Source organism: Grammomys surdaster, unplaced genomic scaffold (genome assembly GCF_004785775.1).
Source record: "Grammomys surdaster isolate TR1022 unplaced genomic scaffold, NIH_TR_1.0 100, whole genome shotgun sequence".
NCBI lineage: Eukaryota > Metazoa > Chordata > Mammalia > Rodentia > Muridae > Grammomys > Grammomys surdaster.
The window spans coordinates 14,112,247-14,126,878 of NW_021604579.1; the positions used below are offsets into that span (position 1 = coordinate 14,112,247).

Below are 14,632 nucleotides of genomic sequence, written 5' to 3' on the forward strand. Positions count from 1 at the left end.
AACATGTCTACACTGAACAGTCTTCTTTGAAAATGAAGACATCCCATCCTGTAATCTTTGCCACACTCAACTGTTTCTATTGCTGATTCTTTTGACTATTTATGATATACAAAATAATGGGGTCCATTATTCAATTTTCATATTTATGCACACACATCCTCTCATCATCAGCCAGTTGTACCTGACTTTTGTGCTACTCCTTCTCTTTGCTCAGCCACCTCTTCTTATTCCAGTAAGCTCAGTGTTCCCTACTTTCCTAAGCCCAGGTAATTACCACCGCTGCTACGAAACTTTGAGTCCTCGGTGCCTCAGCTGCACCTAGCTGCTCTATAGCAAGTACTTTCACATGTGCAATTTATTCCCAAAATGCCCGGCAGCACCCCAGGGTCTACTATATAGCATTGCCCAACAGAAATGAATGAATCCATGTTTTAACAAGTGGCTGGCAGCTGGCCAAAACTAACTGTTCTCTTAACTTTTAATTCTATTGTATATATCATGTATTAGAAGAAATGTATAATATCTACCACACATGCATATTTTAATAACCTTGTTTTGGTCTATACATACAAGCTAATTATTCTTTGGATAATTTCCAAGTAGCTCAATGCTAATAGCATCTGTGCCGACTGGCATTTAAACCGCGTCATTGCGCATGAGCAGAGAGATGACAAGGCTTCCTAAGTTTGAGCAGGGCTTGGTCCACTCATAAAATACTGTTCATTTGCCAAAATCACCTTCACTTTCTCCACAGAAATTGTGGCTGCTACTTCCTTCATCCCCAGCCACAGGATGTGGCATGGGGTGGGAGAATCAAAGCACCCAGGACCACTGTCATTTAGAACAAACACCAGTAGACTTTGTCACCTGTCTCCACCAGTGTCTAGCTCACCATGACTCACCCATGGTGACAAGATGAAAAGTTGCCTTGTGCAATAACTACAGAAATACTGCATACACTACTATTGGCATTGATTATTACTATTATTATTTAGCTACAGGTGTGTCGTCTAGGAGACCATGTAATCTATGGTGTGGCCCAGAAGGTTAAGGTTATGTCGCTACATCCCTTATAAATTCACATACTCCTGGGGATTTATGGCTGGGCCCCTACCAACTAGCTCTGGGTCATAACTTTTAATAAAAACATTTTTTAGTGTCCAAAATCTCATTACATCTGTCCAATATAAAAAAGCAAATGGCTTCAGAACATGATGGATGAATTAAATAAATTTGAAAAACAGCCTGTGGTGGAGTCTCATAAAAACCTCACCATGTCCCACATAATGAAAATGTGGGAGGACCTCTAGCATCGGCGTGTGCCTGTCACCTTCCCAGTGACAGAAGACGTGGCCTCTGGGAAGTTGCAGAGGTGAGGCGGATTGAGTGACTTCTGTACATCCAGAGGAAGCTCAGTCTAGGAATCTGGATAAATATGTGTCCCAGGAGTCATGCTGGTCATGCCACCTCTGGGTCACATGATTCTGAAACTCAAGGAGCCCCACTTTTCTCCATTTCTAGGTAGGAGTGTGGAGGCATTCTCTGAGTCTTACTGAGAAGTGTGCATAGCTTTGTCTGGTATTAGGTGCTCAACAAATCATGGTTATTATTTAGTACCTTCTCCTACCCCTTGGCTCATTTTAACAACATATTTGCACGTGTTCTTTCATCTGAGGAAACTATTCTTACATGATGTTGGGAACTAGACTAAAGAATCTTTAGTCTGCTGGCTCCATTTCCTTCCCTGGTCTTATTTCTAGGCAGTGTCACCAGATCATCTTTCTTCCTGGTGATATCTCTGATACCTTTGGTCTGCTGCTGTCTTCAGACTTTGGCTTGGTCAATGCTCCAGGCTCGTTCCACCCTGTAGTATGAGCTTAGGTGACAGTGAACACCATCTGGCCAGTGGAGAGGTATTTCTAGCCGATGCCCCAGTTCCCAGCTGAGACTCACGCCTAGGTCCTGGAGCCCATCCCTTGGCTCCCGCCCAGCACTTACTTTACCCACACCTAATGCAAGACTTTTGGCTTGGCTTACCAGTTAGCCTCAAGTCTTGACTTTTCTTCTGGTGTCCCCCCACCCCCATTTGCTTTGTATTTTACTTTTTAAAAACTCAACAGGCACAACCATTCTATGAGCTCAGCATTCTGAAAAGAGATTTCGGGGACTCCATTTTCCCTCACTACTTCATATAGTTCTATCCTGACTCTTGAAGAAGACACTGAAATAAAGTTCTCATGGGCAGTTTCCTTTCCCATAGCAGGGGAACGATGGCTCCACACTGGGCCTTGGGAGGAGAAGGGAGACCAGAGTGATGGCCCTTGTGCAGTAAAAATGACAGTGGATGAGATAGGCTGTGGGGTACAAACATCAAATAGAAGGAAATCATATTTATGGCTGACAAGTCAGGAACTTGCCATGGTTTACAATGTAATCTTGGGCTGCATAACACAATCCTATGGGGAGGTGTTTACAAAACTCTGAGATCTGAGCCCCAGCCTCTGTTATGGGATTCTGCTGGAGGCGGAGTGGCAGGTGGTGGTTTTGCCAGGTTTCCATGGGTCCTCAGTGACTCTGATGTGCAGCTGGCTTTTCAAATTGCTGTGCTGGGGAATGGATTCTCTTCAAGAATAATCAGTGAGCGTCCTATTGGGAGAACCAAAGGCATCCTGATTGATTAGGTAATGGATTAATTAAGGCCTTCAACAAACATTGCTGGTGTATTTACCACCTGCTAGGACCTAGACAGGTGCTGGAGGTACAGTGGTGACTAGTACATGGTCTGTGCTCTCTACAGGACCGTGAGGTGCATTCCTTGTCACCTGAGGTGGACGGGAATGGGCATATGGGAGGGGACAAGGCTTTTAGATCTACGCTAGGACCTAGGCCAAGGCTGCAAAAGAATCAATTCGATTATCCATTTAGATGGCCCAGGAGGAATGGATTAACTTAAGTGATTTGTAACTGTGCACAGGTGGGTAGTATTAAGGATACCTAGTGATTGCCAGCACCCGAACGCATGCTACTTTCCCAAGTGCATGATTTAACAAAGCAAGGCACATGCTAATTAAGACTAATTCTCATGGGGATATCCAGCAGATTATGCTCCGCACCACTTGTAGCAAAGAGGAGACGGGCCACTTTCTACTTCTTAGGAGACAGTCAAGAAAAGCTCTGCTTGGGAAGTGAACTTGGGTGGGTGCAGCTGGGGGAGGATGATGAACTACTGTGTTGCTATGTGATTCTACCCCAGAGTAGCACTGCCTGGCACTGCCTGGTAGAACCTCCTATGATGGCAGAGAGTCCTGTATCTCTTCAGTCCAAGCTGGTGGGAGACGTACGCTGGGTACCGCAGAGACGCTTAATGGGAATGATTTGTAAAACTTCCTTTGGATTAGTTTCACCTTAAATAGCCACAGGTTACAACTGCAGGAGCTAGCACAACTAGACAGAAAGTACACAACAAAGGAAACAATCAGCCATGCTTCCAGTGCTGGACCCTTTCTCAACACCAGTCATCTCCTCCCTTGTGCAGTTTCTTCTGTTTTGTTGAATAATCTCCCATACTTGCACTGACTGGAAATTTTCATTTGGAGAATTTAGTTCCTTGCTATGTCTAGAGAGTACCACGAAATCACCGAGTTCAGTTTGCAATGACTGCAACCACCTTCTGGATGGAAGTTTTCTCATTGTCTGGTCTAAGCCAGAGCCAGACACTTGTGAGTCTTTGAAAGGGAAGTTTCGAATGGAAATTTATGAAGCAAGTTAAGATTCACGTTTCAAGTGGAAATTCATGAAGCCTCACCAAATGAAATAGAGCAGTCAAATGAAGTAAAACTCCACTTACTACCAAAGTGTGCCAGGCCTTACAAGGTGCAACCTTGACTCCTGTTAGACACTATGCTATGGTTTAATGGAGGGCCTGGAGCTCATGTGAGGACTTAGCTTGGGAATGATTGAAAACTGGTCTCTAAGTACCCCAGGCTGGGCATCCTTTTGCAGCCAAAAGCTCTTCATTCTCCAGCTATTGTTTCAGGATGGTCCTGAGGAATTTCTGGAAGCTTGATGGATAATATGCTTGAATGCAGTAATGAAGATGACATTTTTCCTCAAAGAGCATATGGTAGGCTATGTGTTCAGTCCCTCAGACAATAAAACATTTACACCTGACTTCCTTTTTTTTTTAAATAAAAAGAATCATGTTTATTTTCCTCTTTAAAAAATAACTTTTGACCTAGAGTCATAGATTTCAAAGACATATCATGCTTGTGTTCAAGCCAATTTTTTTTTATTGGATGTTTTATTTACATTTCCTATGTTGTCCCCTTACCCCATCCCCCACCCACCCCGGAACCCCCAATCCCCTCACCCCTCCTCCTTCTTCTCTGTGGATGGAACTAGAAATTATCATCCTGAGTGAGGTAAGCCAATCACAAAAGAACACACATGGTATTAACTCACTGATTATTGGATATTAGCCCAGAACCTTGAAATGCCCAAGATGCAACTCACAGGCCACATAAAGTCCATAAAGAAGGAAGACCAAGTGGGGGTGATTCGGTCCTTCTTAGAAGGAGCAACAAAATACTCAAGGTAGCAAATATGGAGACAAAGTGAGGGACAAAAACTGAAGGAGGGGCCGTCTGAAGACCTTTCCACCTGAGTATCCATCCCATGTGCAGTCACCAAAGGTAGATGCTGATGTGGAAGTCAGGAAGTGCATGCTGATAAGAGCCTGATATGGATGTCTCCTCAGAGGTCTTCAAGAGTCTGACATATTCAGAGGCAGATGCTCACAACTAGCCATTGAACTGATCATGGGTTTCTCAATAGAGGAGTTAGAGTGAAGACTGAAGGAGCTGAAAGGATTTGCGGCACCATGAGGAGAACAATAATACCAACCAACCACAGCTCCCAGGGTCTAAACCACCAGCCTGGGAGCACTTAGGGGGGGGATCCAGGGCTTCAACTGAATATGTAAGAGTGGAGGGCCCTGCTGGGCATAGGTGGAAGAAGAGAACCTTGACCTCATGAAGGCTGGATGCCCCAGGGGGTGGGAATTTTGAGGGTGGGGAGGTGGGAGTGGGGGGGAATAGATAGAGGTTACACCTGACTTCCTTGAAGTTATACTTTGTTGCTGTTGTTGCTCTTTTGAGACTTTTGACACAGGGTCTTGCTGGTCTGGATTGGTGTAGAACAAGCCTTGTGGTAATCTCCTACCCCTGCCTTCCAAGACATGAGTGCTGGGGTGACAGGTGTGTACCACCATGCCTGGCTTGACTGTGCTGGCATTGTGAAAAAGAATGAAGGAGACAGAGCTCATGAAGACACTGAGCTGACCTCGGAGGACTAACATGAAGGAGCAAGGGCAGCCCTGGCAAAGACTCTGACTCCACACTCTATTTTCTCACTTTCTTCTCTTGTGAAGAAAACCTGATGTGCTAGCACTTAAAAGCACAGGGTGGCTTAGAAGAGAAAAGGATGGTTTTAGGAGATGGGGAAGTAGAAAGAGATACAGGAACAGCAGCTTCAGCATAAAAGTGCTACCCAGTGTCTGGTCACATCTTCAGGTAAGCTCCTGGGTAGCCCTTTTTGGTCCCAGAGCAGAGTGTCCCTCCCCAGCCCCCCATAGGGAGGAAACAGGACTGATGGTGGCTGCTTGCAGAATGGGTGTGCAGGGAGGAATAGTGAAGAGGCTGCAGGGCACAATCTCAGAGTGCCAGTTCCTTTGGGTCCTCAACCTAAGTGTTGGAAAGGAGTGAACCTCAACCAGCATTCTCTGCTTCTGCTCAAGATAAGTACTTGTTCTGATATTTCCTTCTCAGGGCCTACTCAGCATAAGCCTCCAAAAACCGTGACCAAAATCTACCTTTCCTTTTTCTAACATCAGTCACTTCCAGAGTTTTACTGTAGCAAAGCACAGGTGACAAAAGGATGAGGGGGAGCAGGTGTCAGGTGTGGGAACACCAGGGAAGTGCTGGTCTAGGGAAACAAGATCAGCTGCAGAAGACAGCCTTTCAGACACAGACATTGCAGGTTTCTGCTTGTGACTTTTCCCCTGGTTTTGAACAGTAACCAAAGTGGACTGTTCTGGCTCTGCCCCACCACACCTTTCTCTTCTCCATTCTTCTCCTTCCCTTTGACACTTATTTTGGAATTTAGAGAGTATATATATACAGAGGACATGATAGCTCTGTGGTATGGTTAAGGGAACAGGTTTAATTGTAGAAATGAGGGAGACAGCAGCCAGAAGTATCTGGAAGAGTCCCAAGCAGAGGGAGAAAGAAGTGGACTGGATCTGACCATGAGAGAAACAGCAGAAGAACAGAGACATAGAGATGGGGTGGGGAGGAAGAGGGAGAGGAAAGGGAGAGAGAGGAGGAGGGGTATGGAGAGGGGGAGAGAGTGATAGAGAGAGACAGAGACAGACAAAGAAAGTGAGGATGAACAAAGACGAGTACCCATGATACTGAGGGAATATGGAAGCCAGCATTCACTTTGGTGTGCTACTAGGCACCACAGATAAAAATTTGTCCCTTCTGCCAGTGATAATGGAAATGACCCCTTTGGTAGAGGGGATTTTTGTTTCCCAAGTTCCCAAGGAATGTTAGGTTTTGTCACACTGCCAGGATTTGTCAAAATGGAGTTTCCTTTGGGTGTGGCAAAGAAAGACTCTAGGTTTCATGCCTAAATTTTCTCAAGCATATCCAGTGTAGAGGTACACATGGGGCTAAGGTTTATGGAACCATTTCAAGGCTGCAAATGATTCTCACCACAGGTGAGATATAAACAGCAGATTTTCAGTGACAAAGGGAAGGGACTGTGGAGGCAGTGATACCTGCTATGTGACATGTGTTCCTCCCCACACCATACCCACTAAGTGTCTATGGTCATGGACTTGTCCTTCTATCATGAAGAGAAACAAGAGAAACCAAGAAATTCACACAGAGCCATGGGTATGAATGAGATGGTACACAGCCCAGTGCACGTGTGCCCACTGAAAACGCATGACATGTCTGAGCTCATAGTACTGCTTTCCTCCCTCTGTCTGTCTCATTAAACACAGAGCACCTAGCTTGGTCTCCACAGGTGGGTGAAGGTGGATGCATTGAAGACTTCGAGCCATAGTATATTAGGGGCTGGCTGGTGGTGACATTGTGAACATAAAAGACACTGTGGGGGGAGGAGGGGTGATGCAGCTATTTCAGTGATGATGGCTAGAGAAGGTGGTAATGGACCTAGGTAGAAATGCTGAGAAACCTGAGGCTGTGCAGTTGTTGAGGAGTTATGGGAAGGACTGTGCAGACTTCTGGGACCTACATCTAATCAGTGACATCATCTAGGAGCCAGAAGATGAGGAGGACTTATCGAGTTTTCTGACCTCTCCTGTGGCTGAAGGAATAGGCTGAGAGATACCTGTGCTGCTTTTAATGACTTTAGACAGAACAAGTGGACTTGTATGGGTCCAAGGAGCTCAGAAGACTAGAAACCAAAGGAGAATGGTTCCCAAAAGCTTGAAATGAATTCTTTCAAACTCTTTATTCCTTTCTCTCTTCTCCTTTTAGAATTCTATTGTCATATGTTCATATTAGCCAAAACTCAAGGAGTTTTCAAAACCTCCTAACAAGATTTGGCATGGCTTCAGGGTTCTGCAAAGGGAGTGAATCAGAGTCACAGGAATGTGAAATTGGCTCCTGTCAGCAGGCTGACAGGCTCTCGGCCCACTTTTCAAGAAGAGGGCAGGACACACAGCAGAGTCCATAACTTCCCTTGGTGCTGTGTCTTCTTGGGGAGACCACTGCTGAGGTCCAGATGGTCCCCAAATGGTAACAAGAAATATTGCATGAAGTTGAGACCAAGCCGAGTGGCAGAGGCAGAATCCAAGCAAATCAGAGGCAATCACAAACGGAGAGATGTCACAGCAAAGGAAAAAATAGCCAGCAGCCTTTGCCTGCTGCTCTGACAGCCGCTCCTTGCAACATGGTTTCCCCTCCTTCTCCACAGGACGGTAGCTTACAGACAGGGGAATTCATTTCACTATTTGTTCTTTCCTCTTGGATTTGCTTTTCACAGTATGAATCTGGTGACCTCCAAAATGCACTGGGTGTCTACTACTAGTCAGGCACCAAGAGGCCCTTGAGCTGCCCCACTGAGCTAGAGCAAGTGAGGTTAGGGGAAACTGAAGATGACTAACTCTAGCTGCTATAAGGGGACTGTCACAACAAGGGAACCATATTGAGCAGTTTTACAAAGAATGTGCAGTTTCCAGTCATGATGCCATTCATAGAACAGAAGCCAACACCAGCCACTGGGAATAGCCAAAGAAAGCTTTCTGTCACTCTCAGAACAGATCTGTCCACTCATCCTTTGACTTCCTTGTGGTAGCATTAGGGAGATGCTCATCTCCTGAGGTCGTGTTGAATTTCATCTTCCTGTCTTAGTAATAGTTACCACTGCTGTGTTGAAACACCACAACCGAAAGCAAGTTGGGGACAAATCAGGACAGGAACTCAAACAAGGTAGGAAGGCAAGAGCTGATGCAGAGACCATAGAGGGGTGCTGCTTACTGGCTTGCTCCTTGTGGCTTGATCAGCCTACTTTTTTATAGAATTCAGGACCACTAGTCCATGGACAGCACCACCCCCCAATGGGCTATGCCCTCCTACATCAATCACTAATTAAGAAAATGCCTTACAGGCTTGCCTACAAGCCAGTCTTATGGAAGCATTTTCTCAATTGAGGTTTCCTCCTCTCAGATGACTTTAGCTTGTATCATGTTGACATAAAGCCATCCAGCACATTTCCCAAACTTGTTTTTGGCTCATCTTCTGGTTTCTACACAGTTGGCAACACATGTCTAGAACCAAAACCTACAGGTGTACAGGTTATGTGTATGAGTTAGTTCCTGCTGTTATGGTAATTAGAGTTTGAGAAGACCAAGTTAGAAAAGGCAGAGCTGGCCATCGGGGCACATGCCTGTGACCCTAGCTACAAACGTGGTATCAGCTGAGCTACAGACTGAGACATTGTCTCAAGACAGCTATCTAGATAAATACAAGGTTCATTTTGACTCACAAGCTTAGAGGTTCCTATCTATGATTTGGCCAATGGTCCATTGTAGAAGAATTGTGTGAAAGAGATAAACCACTCCACTTGTGGTCAGGAAGCAAAAGGCAAGAGTGGAGAGGAGTGTACAGTTCTAGAGTTCCCTTTGAGGGAACTTCCAGTGCTCCCAAGAACCCCTGGTGAGCACCACCTCCTACACCCACCCATGCTGTGACCTCCAGGCATCCGTGAGGAAGTGTTGATTCTCTGTCTAGACCCTATTCTGGTCTACCTGTCTCTGTCTGTGTACAGCCTTCCTTTGGCCTGAGCTGTGGTCTCCACTTTTACCTCGTATTGACTGAAGACTGCATCCGGTGGGTTTTCCACGATACTTAGTGTAACTTCTAATCCTTCCTCCAACTTGGGGACTATGTATGCACAGGAGGTCACAATTTCTGAACTCCTCCACCATATTCTCTGTTCTGCCATGTTACAGACTATGAGCCTGTCTTCCATCTCTTCCCCCACCGTACAACAGTTATTTCCAGTGTTGGGCCTTTTTCTTACCCATCCTTATCCTGGCACAATCCATCTCTGGTTGATTTCTTGTCCTAATTCAGATCCTAGCATAGTTGTTACCTTTGGGAGAGACCTTCTCTGTACCATTGTTTGATTTATTGAGGGCATTCCCTGAGGTTTGTTTACCTGTCTGTTGGTGGTCTTACCATGGAAGGAGACCTGGCTCTAAGAAGGAACATGGGCTGACTTGTAAGTCTCCTATATTTACCACAGTGCCTGACACGCAGGAGGCATTCAATAATCTCTGTGGAATTGATAAAGGATAAACACTTCAAGAATGGTTTCAGGAGATGACTTCCAATGTGGCAGACACTGCACTGTTATAACAAAAAGGATGCTACACACTCCTGCAGGAACAGCGGATTTGTCTTTCTGAAACCTGAACTCCTGCGTTTACTTCCTTTCCTACTTGTTCTCTAGTCCTGGGTTACCTTGGGGGACTGTGTAACTAGAGGAATAAAGATGGTATAACATCGATGTGTTTCCCTACATGTTGCAGCATGTGTTCTGTGAGACTCTTTAAGTAAAGGAGTCTACATATGTTAGGTAGAACCACAGTTGTTCAGCACTGTTATCCTGGTTTTGACAAGTACCCCCCCCCCATACCCCACTCAAATAAAACACACAAACTAATATAGACTAGAGAGAGCCAATGGGCCAAGCAGTAACATTAAGGCCTCATGTCTTCTTGGCCTGGCAGAAGGTTGTACAGGACGATGTTACTTTCAGTTGATACTTAGTATTTCTCTATGTGCAGCAAACACTATTCTAAGTGCTTTCATGTAGTAACTAATTTAATTATCACAACTGATACGGGCACCATTACCACTCTCATTTTCAGAGGCGAAATGGAAGCATAGAAAGCCTAATAACTTGCTGTAGGCCACACAGCTAGAAAACAGCAGAGTACATAGTCTTACCAAAGTGGGATAGCTTTGGAATATGCACTCATAAGATTTAGGCTATAGTGTGGATAGCAAAAGGTATATAGTGAACTATATCATAAGACCAAGGTATTTAGCAAGAGTCTCGAAGGCACAAGCATGAGGACCATTTAGGAGCCTGCCCTAGCACAGGACAGCCTGGTCCTATTTGGAAGGCATGGGCAGCTGATATGCAAGATATGTAACTGATATGCCAGTTCCCCAGAGATGCTCAACGAAGAGGGCCAGGACCCCTGGTGAAGGTTCAAAGAACAACATGGGAACAACCAAAAGGACAAGCCAGGGAGACTGGATAGCACAGGAAAAGTAGGGAGAGACCTCAAACAGTGGGCTGACAGCATACAAGGTAGGGAAGAGGACTATCCTAGAGATAAAGATGGTGACAATGCTAACTCACAAGAAAGAAAATGATGGGAAGCTGACAGGAGTACAAGCAGAACTGGATAACGTTAAGTGTCATAAGTGAGCGTGGATGTCCGTCATGGGAGACATTTTAGAGACAGACTGTTGCCCTCTACTGCTGGCACCTCCGACTCAGTCTTCTTATGTATACCATAGACAAAACAATAGCTACAATGTTAATTAAAGTGCATAAACTCATGGAGGATTAGAGTCCCTTGTGGGGGCGTTGGAGGCCTCATAGAAACACACATGATTTATCATATCTATGGAGGCAGGGAAGGAAGTGCTGGTCTAAAAAGTTACACAGCATAGACCTGCCATGCAGTCTTTGTAATCACAGAAGGAGGGAACTGTGGAGAGCAGAGCACAGCTCTGACCCCCTGCAAGGACTCCTTTCCAGGCTGCTATAGAAGATAAGCTCTGTTTTCTTCAGTTGGCCCTGCCCCGCCCCAACCCCGACATATATATTCTCCAGACTCATGATCCTTCATTTAGCTCTTGTTCTTTCTTCTCTGACGAGAGTTTGTTCATTACTCTTCTGTAACCACTAATAACGGCAGTTAGGGGGAAAGAAAGAAGCACAACGGGATGATTTATCCAGAGCGGCAGAATTACTGTATGGAGAGAGAAGGCGCGTCAGCGCCGATGGATATTTATGGGGAAGCTGTATATTACGGCTTTGCTCGTTAAGATGCTGTAGTTAAGATTCCGTGAATGTTAATGATCTGTATTAGAGGAATAATGACGGATTCACAGTGGCGGCGGCAGCAGTTAACAGATACCCCACGCACAGATCTTCTAGTCACTTGATGAATGCCACAGAAGGAGCAGGCACACAGGACACCTGTGCATGAAAGAGTTACAGTCCTTCCTTCTGTACAGGAAGTGCCACCCACAAAAAGCGGCAGGAGCAAGATGGCCAGGAGCCTACTCCGGCTTTTGGGTCTCAAGCATTTTTGTTTTAGAGGCCATGCAGTCCAGCAGGAAATCAAACCAGTTTGAGGTAGGGCAGCCCCAGACCCTGGTTTGTTTAAGGCAGACCTTGTTTATGCCTGTTGTCTTGATATAATTGTTGATAGCGATCCTCCTCCCCTTTCAGCTTGGAAGTGGACCAGTTTGGAGGACAAACTAGGTCACTCTAGCTTTAGGGTCAAAGAAGTGGATGAGAGAGACAACTTAGCTCTGCTTCATCTGGCTGTACTCAGCAGATTTAATGCCTCTGTTCCTCAGCATCACGCTGGGTCTTGAGGACACCCACTGTTATAGTACTTTGGGACAATTTTGAGATAACAATGAATGGTGTCTAGCACAGTGGGGTGCTCAATATTTGTTATTGATACTTGTTTGTCGTCCCTGCTGTGGTGGCTTGAAAACTGGCTTCCAAGAACTCTGTCTGGTATTTGAGAAACTGGTCCCTAGTTGGAAGTAAGTTTAGGAGTACATCTTTGCTGGGGGACGTGTAACACTGATGGTAGGCTTTTGAGCTGATACAACCCCACCCTATTTCCAGCCTTCTGTTTTTAGATGACCTGTGATGTCTCAGTTTCCTGCTCCTGGCATGTCTGTTCCTTGATGCTATGCCTCTATGCCATGACCGACTCTTATGCCTCTGCAAGTGTAAACCAAAATAAACTCTTCCATAAGTCACTTTTGATCATGAAGTTTTATCACAACAACAGCAGTAACAACAACAACTCTAACTAATGTGCTTGCCATGAAGGAGTGATTATGTCTCTTCCTCTCCTGACTAATGGGCTAAAATCCTAGCTTTCCATATGGCTCTCTCTCTTTCTCCCTCTCTCCCTGCCTTCTCTTCCCTAGCCCGTAAGCCCAGGCCATGGTAGGATGCAGTCTACAATGCAGGGACAGTTTTCATCTTGATCTGGGACTCTGCAGCCTGCACAGGTTGTAAATACAATTGCTTCTATTGTGTAGGCCACCACCCTGCCTCTGGTGCTTTGCTCAGGCAGCTCAAGTGGATGCCACACAACCCCAAGAGCCATCTTTGGCACTACAGCAGGTTCAACACCATCAGGAATGCCATAGCCCAGGGCTCTCTACACCCTTTCTAGCAGACTGCAAATACCCAGCAACCGAGGCAGGAGTCACTCATGCTCATGTCTTAAAGCCTATAGAGTATGCGTAATGGCTCACAATAATAATTATTATGACCACTGTTTACTGAGCACTTACTATGCACCAGGCACAGTTATAAATGTCTAATATTATTCATTTAAAACTCAAAAAACACTCTGTGAGGCAGGTGGCACAGCCATTATCCACACTTTACAGGTGGACACACTGAGGCAAAGGGAAGTCACAGTTGGCACAGCTGCTAAGTGAGGGATCCAAATTGAAGCCCAGTGAGCTGGGCTGCAAAGCTCGCACTCAACTGCATTCTTCTATCCTCTGCCAGTTCTATCTAGTTTGTGCCACAATGCTACAGTAATGGCATGTCTTCTCTTATTCTATCGCCACAATAACACAAGGAAGTGGCTCTGCATGTTTTGTCAACTGGTCACTAGAAAATCCAGGAATTTGCTGAGAGTTGTACATCTAAGAAATAGAAGGTCCTGATTTACTCCCAACTTCCTGGTCTCTCTGTTGTCACAGCCTCCCAACTTATAAATAATCCAAGTTCAAGATAGGAAATACTTTGAAGGACCTCTGCTTCTGCCTTTCCACTGCCATCTACAGAATCAGTGGGCAGGATCCCTCTGGACAATGGCTTCCAGACTATTCTCCCTCCATTGCTTCCCTGCTAGAATCTTCTATGCTTTAGAGCATATCTTTCAGACAGTGTACTCCTATTGAGAAAGTCTTGAAGGTCCAACTTAGCCTCAACCATCTCTCCCTTTTGGTCTGCTTTGATAGCATCCTGCCCAGCATGTTTCATATCAATAAAGGCTCCTGGGTTTTACAAAGTGTCTAAAGAGCACTCCCTTGGGATCCAGGGTCAGGAATTTTAGCAGAGGAATGGAGTAGCCATTGTTTTGTTCAGACATGATTTTCTAATGCACAACCCTGAAAACACAGGCAACACTCACTCCTTTCAAGAACACTGCCATCCATTGAAGATGAGTTTTGGGTGTGACTCAACAGCAGGCTGCCTAAAACCCTGGTGTACTCCACTCTGTACTAACTCAACCCAGGTTTTCTAGCTTGAGTGAGAAAGCTAGACTTCATTCAAATGGATAACTTTACACAACCCAAATGGGAGTCACCGAGAAAGATGCATGGGATTCCTGCTGTCTTTGGCTAGAACATGAAGACAGCTGTTGGTAAGACAGATGCATGAATGAGTACAGATTTAGAGACACAGATCTGGGTGTTCAGAAGTGACAAATCTCAACAGGAAGGAGGGCCCCTGGTCCTTTACATGCCGTTACTCCAGCTTCCAAAGCTCAGTGTCTCAAGTGTAGCACAGGCTCTGGATGGTTTTCCAGATCCACTTACTACTCCATCTGACCAACTTAGCTCTTTCCTCTCCAGTCTTATTTCTACATGGACTTCACAGAGGTAGTTACTTGCCTATGCCTTGACCACTCTGCCCTAAGAATCAGTCTTGCCCTTTCTCTACCCTATATTGTATATTGTAGGCGAATAATCTCTCTCTCTCTCTCTCTCTCTCTCTCTCTCTCTCTCTCTCTCTCTCTCTCTCT

The 14,632-nt window shown here is 45.4% G+C and overlaps 1 protein-coding gene across 3 annotated transcripts in view; it reads right to left on the reverse strand.

The window, feature by feature from the left end:
• Positions 1-14,632, reverse strand: part of Dab1 (DAB adaptor protein 1) — a 1,070,329-nt gene that overhangs the window by 18,333 nt on the left and 1,037,364 nt on the right. The gene's annotated exons all lie outside the window — the stretch shown is intronic.